At 44.9% G+C, this 12,321-nt stretch overlaps 1 protein-coding gene across 1 annotated transcript in view; it reads right to left on the reverse strand.

Annotated features, from left to right (window-relative positions):
• slitrk6 (SLIT and NTRK-like family, member 6) overlaps positions 1-5,834 on the reverse strand; it is a 28,316-nt gene extending 22,482 nt beyond the window's left edge. The window contains exon 1 of the mRNA XM_060898432.1: positions 5,617-5,834. The gene's annotated coding sequence lies outside the window, so the exon portion shown is untranslated. The remainder of the gene's footprint in view (positions 1-5,616) is intronic.
• Positions 5,835-12,321: the final 6,487 nt, after the last annotated feature.

The raw sequence follows: 12,321 nt of genomic DNA on the forward strand, positions 1-12,321 counted from the left end.
ACGTAGGGCATTTACAGGGCGAGCAGAGGGAGAGGTATTTGCAAAAATTGAGGTTAGCAGGCTTTGAGAACGACGTTTACCTGCTTCCACCAGGATTGTTCACTGACATACGGAAGTACACGAAGCCCTCGTCTTTACCTGACTTCAGCCCACATGATCTGTATACCTATGTCGTTAAAAACCCATCGCCATACACAGGTATTGATCTGAAAGCGTACAAGAGTTTGGATGCCTACAAATATTTTGTGTCAGGCTGGGTAACATGCCTACATCAGTGGGTCGTCCCTGGAGCCGGTGGTCGCCATCTTATTACAGCTAAGGTTTGTTCACATTTTCATTTACTTTCGGTCCTCAGGATAAACAAAATGTTATTAAAGGTCATTGAAATAACTTCTTAGTCTTTTGAGACATGGCCCATTATAAATTTACTGTTACCAGGCAATGACCAAGAACTGTATTATTAGGGTCGGTGTCTGTGTTGTAGCAGTGTACTAGCAGCTAGCTGTTAGTACTAGCTAATGTCAACAACATAGTAGCTAGTATGTTACTGTAGCAATGTTTACGTTCAGTCATTTGGATGCCTGTTAAAACCTTTCAGTCTCAAGTTTTTCCTTTACTGTATTTACTAGTTTACTGTAATTATGATCCGGCAGCTATTTACACCGGATCCAGTGTAAATAGCTGCCGGAGCGCTCCGGCTTGCTCCCCCTCAAATTAAGCAGCGTGCTCCGGAGCGCGCTGCTTAATTTGAGGGGGAGCAAGCCGGAGCGCGCTTCTTAATTTGAGGGGGAGCGAGCCAGAGCGCGCTCCGGAACCTTGGCCGGAGCACTCCGGGAGCAAGCCGGAGCGCGCTCCGGCAGCTATTTACACTGGATCCGGTGTAAATAGCTGCCAGATCATAATTACAGTAAACTAGTAAATACAGTAAAGGAAAAACTTGAGACTGAAAGGTTTTAACAGTCATCCAAATGACTGAACGTAAACATTGCTACAGTAACATACTAGCTACTATGTTGTTGACATTAGCTAGCTTGACCTTCAAAATGGCGGACACCGGGGCGTCACGTGACCCTGTGACGTCAGGTGAAATACCTCAATAAACCATGTACGATGAGATTGAGTGGAAGAACTTTTATTCAATCTACATTCACTGGATTTTGAGAAACAGAGCATTTTTATTTTCACAAATTCAATAAATAAAACTTTACACAAAACATCCGACAAAATTTCCACTTGTAAACAAATCGGTGAAATGACAATAGCAATTTGTGAAAACGCTATAGTAATTCTGGGGGGGGCTCTTACCATGAAATACATTTATTCCATATTTTTTTTTTGTCCTCGGCCAGTTGAGCAACATGCTCTGCCATTTTCTTCTTCAGGGTTTTTTGGTGGTTGGCAAACCAACTTAAAGGTGCATTACTGCCACCGACTGGGCTGGAGTGTGGAACAGGAGATTTTTTTTTTTTTGGTGGCTATATGCTTTAGAAATTTGTTTCTTTTAAAATACTTGAGAAAAGTGATATCTGATACGATGCACTCCACCATTTTGTTTTTCTGTACTCATGGTATATGAGCTGATTGGCTACTCTACTACTAGGCTATCAGAGCATGCAATTGCTCATATCCAGTGAACGTGGGGAGATATTATATAGATAAGCCATCTTCCATTGTGTGGTTATGGTTTCCTGAACAGTTTGCTCATTGACAGGACACATAATGAGTTAATGTCAGCTAGCTATGGCTACGTTTACATTACGTCGAATCAGCGGATCATCAGATTAACGTTCTTAAAACGATTCGCGTTGACACTAAAACCGTTAGCCGTGCACACAGCAACGCCAATACGCGGATACGCTCGGCTCCGCAGGCATCCTGCGCTCCAAATCACTCCGCCCTGAACAGCGAGTGCCCTCTGGAGGGTGCGCACTCCGGCCCTGCGCAGCTCACACAGCGCGCGAGTGAAGTGAACAAGCCACGATTCGGGACTGAGCCGCTGTGTGTGAGATCCCAGCGCAGATCACTTATTACTTGCAAGTGGAAGGATGGCAAGCCTAAAGACAATCATAACTACACAATGGGCAGTATTTGCATCAGTATTTGCAGTATTTTCATACTTTTATACTCTTTAATGAAAGGTGATACAAGGCGGAAGTCTGCGCCGTTTTTCAGCAGTCGTGTCACATGACCAACGCCAGCGAATCAGGAAGGTGGATGTCACAGTGACGTTGTCCAATGAGACGCCAGCTAGAGCTCAGCACAGCGTATTCGCGTATTCTCAATGTTTACACAGCACCGGAGCTGATACGATCTAGATTGAATACGTGGACGCTGGCGGATTCCCGTTTCCCCGCTTTTTCAGGGGGGTTAATGTAAACGGACAGTGCGTCCGCGAAGAAAACGAGACAGATACGGTCTAGTGTAAACGTAGCCTATGTAACGTAACAGCAGGTTGACGTCATGCAGCTGGAAACCCCTCCCATATAATTAAATATATTTAACTGCCTCAGCAACCAGTGGATGTTTTGCCATTGCATTTTTTAAAGCGTTGTAATCACTGACCAGCACTAAAACTGCCTTGACTGTTAGATTACAATCGACATGCTATAGGGCATGTCTCCACCAGAGGAACCTTTTTAGGAACTTTTTTTTTTTTCAAAAACACCCACTGAATTCCTGGGTAGCAGTTCCAGGAAAGCTACTTGTTCCTGCTGCAAAGTCAATGCTGATTTGCAGCCCAAAGACGATGAGGGGCAGAGCTTGCTATCCAGAATGTTGTTGATTTGTTGGCACATACTTTTTAACACTGAAAAGCTACTGTTGGAAAGGTAACATTAAAACACCCCCCCCCAATCCTGGCCTTAACCAATTTTTTTTTTTCCTGCACAATAAAGGTGCCAGAATTGGTTGTGTAGAGTAATATAGGGCATGTTTCCATCAGAGGAGCCTTTATAGAAACTTGTGGTTTTTGGGGAAAAAAAAAAAAACTCCCATTTCCATACATTTCTATAGAATGATCCATCCATCCATCCATCATCCTGTTCTACAGGGTCACAGGCAAGCTGGAGCCTATCCCAGCTGACTATGGGCAAGAGGCAAGGTACACCCTGGACAAGTCGCCAGGTCATCACAGGGCTGACACAGAGACAAACATTCACACTCACCTACAGTCAATTTAGAGCCACCAATTAACCTAACCTGCATGTCCTTGGACTGCTGGGAAAACTGGAGCACCCAGAGAAAACCCACACAGACACAGGGAGAACATGCAAAGTCCATACAGAAAGGCCCTTGCCAGCTGCTGGGCTTGAACTCAGGACCTTCTTGCTGTGAGGCAACAGTGCTAACCACCATGCCACCCCTCTGTAGAAATAGCAGATGGGAGCATTCTATCAGAGGAAACCTTTTGAAGGACTGGTTCTTCAGACAACAGATTTCCACTGATGTTTTCTTCCTAGACCAGATCCCTTTTATTTCTCGCTCCAGAGTCATCTAATCAGAAATTTTCAGGGGTGGAGCTTAGACAGAATGCTGTTGATTGGTCACAGACTTTCCTGATTCATTTATCTGCAAACTATTCAACAGGTTTTAGATCTTTTGTTATTCTTTTTTGATTGGGATCCCAATACACCAACAAGGCTCTTGAATTATGTAAAACAACCAGGAAAGTCGTTCTGTGGTTCTGACATTCCAGGAAAAGAAAAAAAAAAAACTACGCATAGATGTAAAATTATGACTTACTTCTGCCAACTTTCAGGCATCCAGTATTGTTTTTGAAACAATGGAACAGCAATTATGCACCTCTTTCACCTTTAACTCGGGTTCTAACTTTCAGAACTCTACTTCTGTATTATGTGTATGTGCTGTTTGGTGCCTAAAAACCAGTCATTCAGTAATTATTACTATTCCACAGTGTTTTTGAATTCAATCCTTACTGGTTAGAAGGGGTTAATTTAATTTGTTATAACAGCAGCTCTGTATTAGTCACTGTATTGTTTATATAGGAACAGCTCATTTACAGGGACTTGTGCAGTGGAAGCTTTACCTAAAGAGATTTAAAAAGGGTGTAATCATTGATGTGGTGAAATTTTCTATAGGGAGACATTTATTTATCCAGTGTTTATTGCTTACACAGTCCATATGTTCACTGTTAACTTCTAGACTGAGAAGGAGAGAGAGAGAGAGAGAGAGAGAGATCCATGTGAAGTGTGTGTTGCATGTGGAGAGAAGGCATTTTATGTGTGGAAAGTGTGTGTTGCATGCAGGGAGAGGGCATTTTATGTGCTGCATGTGGAGAGTGTGTTGCACGTAGGGAGAGGGCATTTTATGTGTAGTGTGTGCATGTAGAAATGCAGATTGCTGCATGTTACAGTGTTTCAGTCCCCTTGTTCCCTACAGTCCTAGAAAACCCTCAATCACTCTTCAGAGTCTCCTTCTGGAGAACACTGAACTGTTGAACCCAACAGAAAGGGTTTCCTTATGGAAGGATGAACCATCCAAACTGCCCTTGAGGGCGTTTTCCTAATGTCCCCTTGTTTCTGGTGTTCCTCATTTTTAAGTACTCCATATTTATTGTTTCCTAGTTACCTTGGTTCTCCTTGATGTTCCTTCATTTTCAATGCTCCCTTGTTTTCCTGTCCCCCAGTTTCTAGTGTTCCCCCTTTCCAGTATTTCCTAATATTCAATGCTTCCTTGTTTCCAGGGTTCCCTCAATTTTAGTGTTCTCTTATTTCTAGTGTGCCTTAGTTTTCACTTTCCCCGACTTTTGCTTTCTAGTTTCCAATGTTCCTGATTTCCTGGTATTCCCTGTTTTCCAGGTGTTCCCAATTTTCCCAAGCCCCCCATAGCCACTGGTTTTTAGTATTCACTACTTTCCAGTGTCCCTTGGTTTACGTCGTTCTTCAGTTTCCTGTGCTCGTTTTCAAGGCTCCTTTGTTTTCACTGCCCAACAATTTTCAGAATTCCTTGGCTTTAAATATTCCCTAGTTTCCAGTGTTCCCTCCTTCCCACAGGTCCCTACATCTCAGCGTCTCCTTACTTGTTGTCTTCTTCAGTGTTCATTTACCCAGCACAGTGCTCCCTTGCTCCCTAATTCCCAGCGCCCCGTATTCTCCCATGTCCCGGTGTCCTACTCTTACTTTGTGTATCATCAACTCTTTCCTGTTCTGTGGAGTTCAGCAGATTTCACTGGTTCCTTCGGTGTTTGATTCTTCTCTCGCGCGCTCCTGAACTGCCGTCACAAGCACTTTATTGCTTAAATAGCGCATTTTAATGATCGCTACTGCGTGCGCTGGTTTCATGACAGAAACTGCCAGTGAACGATACGATAAATGAGGCAGTCTCACGAATGTCAGCGCGTGTGCATGCAAATATCGTTGGATCTGTATGCTTTTGTATGCAAAGGCTTTTAGGTGTTATGGGCTAGTCTCAGGAGAAAGTGTGTGTGTGTGTGTGTGAGAAAATGCGCAGTCGGTCTATGACACGTCCTCCAAACTTCACATACGAGCCGCAGAACTACACAAAGATTAAATACAATGCCAACATAATTTTCTCCAGATTACATGCACGCACGCGCTCGTATACATTTAGCCAAAAATAATAATGCATCGCACTCACCGCACTTGCAGGTAAATCCACCCGTCACTTCAGCCGCCTTCTGTTTAAATCAGATTAAAAAAATAAAATAAAAAACTCCGAAATTGGTAAAATAGAAGCACCCAGGACCGGAAACGTTCCATTGATGAACGCGCTGAATAGCATGTGCGTTAAAATGAATTCCCTAGATCCCCGGTTTAAACGGAGCTCGCGCTTCACCGTCCGGCAGTTTTCTATATCTCTGTCTGTCTGTCTGTCTGTCTGTGTGTGCGCGCACACAGAACGACACTGAACTGCACCTGGGCTCCTCCTGCTGTTAGTGCGGCAGATATGCATCATCTAGTGCGCGTGCACACACACACACACAGCTTTCCTACATCAGGTGGTGTTTAGTTTTGTCTACAATTATGATCTTTCGTTGGGGAATTCAATAATTTTATATTATCCTATATAAATTTCTAAATACTAAAGCAACAATACTTAAACAGTCTTTGGACTGTTTCATATACAATTTAATTATTTCTGTTCATGCTGTAGGCCTATAACTATCACCTGTAACTGCTCATCCTGTGCAGGGTCGCAGGCAAGCTAAAGCTTATCTCAGCCAACTATGGGCAAAAGGCAGGGTACACCCTGGACAAGGTCACCAGATCATCGCAGGGCTGACACATAGGAGACAAACAACCATTCACAATCGCACCTACAGTCAATTTAGAGCCACCAATTAGCCTAACCTGCACGTCTTTGGACTGCGGGAGAAACCGGAGCACCCGGAGGAAACCCACGCGGACACGGGGAGAACGTGCAAACTCCACACAGAAAGGCCCGCCCCCCCATCAGCCACTGAGCTTGAACCCAGAATCTTCTTGCTGTGAAGCGACAGTGCCACCCACTACACCACTGTACCGCCCACAGTAAATCACAAGCCTTTAAAAAAAAAAAAAAAAAAAAAAAAAAAAGTGAATTGTATTGTGTTTTCAATTCAAACAAGTTGATTTATTTACTTGTTTGATACAGTATCCAGCTATACTGTACAACAGTGTGGATGTTCAGCTGATAAGGCATGTTCGGAAAGTTGTCTTGCATTGAGGACAAAAGAGACATTCTGCGTCCAAAAGGGTACAACAGTACTTTGCAGGGAACAGAGCTCAAACCTGAAGCAAGCACCTTCTCTCGCTGATTTGCATGTGATTGTTTTACATAAACATCCATCTGTATTTCCTTTAGGCAAATCATTCTCACCTCAGCTGCCCGCTTTAGCACATCTGCTAATCCCTCATATTCAAAACTAGTCATGAAGCTCGACATCCAGGGTCTGGCGATCAGTACAGTACAGCGTATGCTGATTGGCTAAGCTGGGATGGTAAACAAATTGTTCCTTTGTGGTCGCTGAAAATATAGACAAATTTGTGCTGCTCTACACCAATCAGCCATAACATTAAAACAACTGACACTGATCTCATTACAATGGCACCTGTCGAAGGCTCATTGATTCACATGGGGCAGGAAGGTTAGGTCATATGGTCCAATCCCACAGAAGAGCTACTGTAGCACAAACTACTGAAAAAGTTAATGCTGACTAAAACAGAAAGGTGTCAGAATGAAATTTTTCAGCAGTTTCAGGGTTGCTCATTCCTGCTTCCAACACATCAACTTCAAGAACTGACATGACCATGATCACTACACCATGACTCTTGCTGCCTAATATATCCCACTCCTTGGCAGGTGCCACTGTAACGAGAATCTCATCATCTCTAGCTGCTTTATCCTGTTCTACAGGGTCGCAGGCAAGCTGGAGCCTATCCCAGCTGACTACATGCGAGAGGCAGGGTACACCCTGGACAAGTCGCCAGGTCATCACAGGGCTGACATATAGACACAGAACCATTCACACTCACACCTACGGTCACTTTAGAGTCACCAGTTAACCTAACCTGCATGTCTTTGGACTGTGGGGGAAACTGGAGCACCCGGAGGAAACCCACACGGACACGGGGAGAACATGCAAACTCCACACAGAAAGGCCCTTGTCAGCCACGGGGCTCGAACCTGGACCCTCTTGTTGTGAGGCAACAGCGCTAACCACTACACCACTGTGCCGCCCTCATGAGATAAATCAATGTTATATAATACTAATGTAATGATAGTTAACACACGTAAATGTCTCACCTCGAAAATTTAAAAATCATGCTGGTAGTGGTAATGAATGAAATTAGAATTGGTCTCTAAGGTTTTTTTTTTCTAGAATCTACAATTAAAAGGCAGTGAATTTTGCCTCCATCATTCTAGGTGAAAAAAAAAAAACTAGGACTATCATGACAGGTTTCACTTCCCCTCCCATTACCATGGTCAAGCATCATCAGCAGACAAAGTGGGTTGAACCCACAAGAAACACATGATGATTCTCACCTGTGTGTGATCACAGCAACTTTAGTTCTGTGTGTTTGTCCTTTCAAGGGGGGGGGGGATGCTCTGAACCAGAGAGAGAAACAGAACTAAAAGAGATATCACACAGAACACCCACACCAGAACACAAGCTCGACAAGACAGAAGCCCTGAAATATTGGGACATTATTTTTGTTGAGTGTTGAAAGCCCTAGTGGGAAAACTAAACTGTGACCAAAGCTCTGTCAAAGGTTTTCTTGCCTCCAGAGTCTTCCTTCCCACCCACCTTCAACTGTTATATAAAAACATCCCACTCTAAATCACAAAAACACTGTTCCCGTATAATGAATTCCACTATAGCCAATCATATGACAGTCCCCACCCACAACCCCGCTGTAACCAATCACATGACAATCCTCATCTATAACCAGTCCCACTGTAACTGACCACACCATCCTGAATTATAATTAGTCCCACTCCAGCCAATGACACGAGTCTCCATCCGCAAGTTTTAATAAATCAGATTATTCAAAATAAGCATTATGAAAAAAATGAACAGAAACCCCCCCCCCTTTACAAAATTTGATCATGTCACTTTCTGAACAGGACTCAAGATACTGCCTACATAGGCAGCCTCCATCCAGAAGGACCCTAGGTGAAGTGTCCATGATAAAAACGAAACATGGTGTGTGTTAATTGCTGAGGTGTTTCAGCTAATCAATTACTCATGCAAACCACAGTGCAGCTTTTCATTGGCGTTTTTGTTTGAGTGAAGAACACTTGAGCAGTGCACAGAGAGAGCGCTTTCCTACTTCAGCTGCAGTTTTGTCTATAATTATGATCTTTTGTTGGAGAGTTAATTTTATCTTAAAGTATCATGTAAAATGATACTTTAAGATAAAATACCTGAAAAGATATATAATTGAAAATAACTTAAAATGACTGAAGATACTTGTACCTTATCGCAGTCTGATCAGACGGCAGGCATGTGCATTGTGTGTGTGGTATGTGTGAGATTACAGTGAAGGCTTTTTTTTTGGGGGGGGGGGGAGAGAACAATAACATCTCATTATCTCTAGCCACTTTATCCTGTTCTACAGGGTCACAGGCAAGCTGGAGCCTATCCCAGCTGACTACGGGCGAAAGGTGGGGTACACCCTGGACAAGTCGCCAGGTACAATAACATCATGTTCACTGTAAATAAATATACTGGAATGTGAACTAGCATGTTCTGGTGTTCAGAGTTATCTGCTATGTATGCCAAGTTCACAACTTTCATTTCAAAACTTTACTGTTTTATTAAATTTCATCCACAAATAATAAATTACATTTAATCCCCTGTTAAAAAAAAAAAAAGCCAAATCTAAAATGTTAGATTATTTATTTTAAATTTGATCTAATCAAAAGTTTTGGGGAAAATAAATAATCTTACCCGTGTCAAAAATGCAGGCACTTACAGATGCAAGCACAGAGGAGAGCAGGGAAGAAGACAGTCAAAGCCAAAATGATAAACAGAGGCGAAATCAGGAAACAAGTGAGGGTCAGGCAAACAAAATCGGTGAGACAAAGTCGTAGTTAAAAGAGCAAGCAAAGGCCAGAAAAATAGAGAGACAGAGAATGCAAGGCTTAGTATGAACTAGGCAAACAGAATGATATGTCACACTGGAGTGTTGTGTGAGAGTGGCTTAAATAGGTGGAGTACTGATTAGGGGAATGCGTGACAGCTGTAATTAATACTCAGGTGACAGAGGGCGCTGTAGTTCTTGGATTGTAGTTCTGAGTGTCCATGTTTGTAGTTTGTGTGTTCTCAGCAGATTTCTTGACAAACCCCCCCAAGGAGCTCCCTCTGGGAGCTATATTGAGGTATTTCACCTGACGGGTCACGTGACGCCCCGGTGTCCACCATTTTGGACGGCAAGCTAGCTAATGTCAACAACAGTAGCTAGTATGTTACTGTAGCAATATTTATGTTCAGTCATTTGGATGACTGTTAAAACCTTTCAGTCTCAAGTTTTTCCTTTACTGGATTTACTAGTTTACTGAGCTAGCGCGCGATGGCTCCCGGCTCGGCCGCCGAGCGCGCGATGGCTCCCGGCTCGGCCGCCGAGCGCGCGATGGCTCCCGGCTCGGCCGCCGAGCGCGCGATGGCTCCCGGCTCGGCCGCCGAGCGCGCGATGGCTCCCGGCTCGGCCGCCGAGCGCGCGATGGCTCCCGGCTCGGCCGCCGAGCGCGCGATGGCTCCCGGCTCGGCCGCCGAGCGCGCGATGGCTCCCGGCTCGGCCGCCGAGCGCGCGATGGCTCCCGGCTCGGCCGCCGAGCGCGCGATGGCTCCCGGCTCGGCCGCCGAGCGCGCGATGGCTCCCGGCTCGGCCGCCGAGCGCGCGATGGCTCCCGGCTCGGCCGCCGAGCGCGCGATGGCTCCCGGCTCGGCCGCCGAGCGCGCGATGGCTCCCGGCTCGGCCGCCGAGCGCGCGATGGCTCAGTAAACTAGTAAATACAGTAAAGGAAAAACTTGAGACTGAAAGGTTTTAACAGTCATCCAAATGACTGAACGTAAATATTGCTACAGTAACATACTAGTTACTGTTGTTGACATTAGCTAGTGCTAACAGCTAGTTGCTAATACACTGCTACAACTACACCGACCCTAATAATACAGTTCTTGGTCATTGCCTGGTAACAGCAAATTTATAACGGGCCATGTCTCAACAGACTAAGAAGTTATTTCAATGACATTTAATAACAATTTTGTTTATCCTGAGGACCGAAAGTAAATGAAAATGTGAACAAACCTTAGCTGTAATAAGATGGCGACCACCGGCTCCAGGGACGACCCACTGATGTAGGCATGTTACCCAGCCTGACACAAAATATTTGTAGGCATCCAAACTCTTATACGCTTTCAGATCAATACCTGTGTATGGCGATGGGTTTTTAACGACATAGGTATACAGATCCTGTGGGCCGAAGTCAGGTAAAGACGAGGGCTTCGTGTACTTCCGTACGTCAGTGAACAATCCTGGTGGAAGCAGGTAAACGTCGTTCTCTAAGCCTGCTAACCTCAATTTTTGCAAATACCTCTCCCTCTGCTCGCCCTGTAAATGCCCTACGTCGCTGGATAGTGAAGGTGTTTTCTGCATCTCGCTCCTTTTTCTTTTATGTTTTTCGTTTGTCGCCTTCCTCGCATTCAAACTGATTCGAGCCGTGCCGTCCAAAATGGCAGCGTCACATGACTTGGTCATGTGAGTGAAATACCTCAATACTCTTATGAGGACACCCTCTACCTCATGGTGCAGGCTTGAGGATTCTGGGCATAGAATTCTTGCCTGAGGAGAGAGTCTAGAATGTCTTTGGTGGGGACCCAGCTCTGTTCTTCAGGTCCATACCCCTCCCAATCTACCAGGTATTCGACTTTCCCCTCTTCTGTGTCTTGAGTCAAGGATCTTGTTTACCTGGTAGATGGACTCACTCTCTACAAGGTGTTCAGGGTGCTCGGGCACTGGTGTGTTTTCAGCAAGGGGACCTGGGATGGCTGGTTTAAGGTTGGAGACATGGAATGTGGGAGATAGTCTGCTGTGTGTGTGTGTGTGTTGGGGGGGTTCTAACCGGTAGGAGACTTCATTGATGTGACACAGGATCTTAATGTAACACGGCTGGAGCTTCTTGCAAGTGTTGGGCTCTCAGAGATTCCTTGTGGCCACCCATACTCTGTCGCCAGGAGAGAAGTCCAGGTTGTCTCCTCAGTGTGTTTGTCTACATATTCCTTATATTTCGCATTGACCGTTTCCAGACATTGGTGAACCTCCTCCCATATAGTTTGGCTGCATGCGAACCAATCCTCCACTGACTGGACCTGGCTAGGAATGTCATCCCAAGGAAATAAGGGTGTCTGGTAGCAGAGTACACATTGAAATTGGGTAGCTGTATAGCAGAGTGTTTCAGGGAGTTTTGTGCATACTCAGCCCATGGGAGACAACATGCCCAATCCCCCTGGTTGTGTATGCAGAAAATTCTCAGGAAGCAGCCAATTTCTTGGTTGGCCCTCTCCACTTGCCCATTGGACTGGGGGTGGTAGCCAGAGACAAGGCTCACTGACACCCCTAACCTATCCATGAAGCTTATCCAGAAACAAGAAATTAATTGAGATCCCCAGTCATTGACTATGTCTTCTGGGATACCATAGTATCTAAACACATGCTGGAAGAGGAGCTCAGCTGTTTGTGACAGTGGGGATGCCTGGTAGAGGAATTAGCTGAAGGCCTTTTGAGAAATGGCTTACATTACCATGATGGTTGTGTTGCCTTCTGACAAGAGGAGGTCTGTGATGAAGTCAATGGCGAT

The sequence above is a fragment of the Neoarius graeffei genome, chromosome 18 (genome assembly GCF_027579695.1).
Source record: "Neoarius graeffei isolate fNeoGra1 chromosome 18, fNeoGra1.pri, whole genome shotgun sequence".
NCBI classification, from domain to species: Eukaryota; Metazoa; Chordata; class Actinopteri; order Siluriformes; family Ariidae; genus Neoarius; species Neoarius graeffei.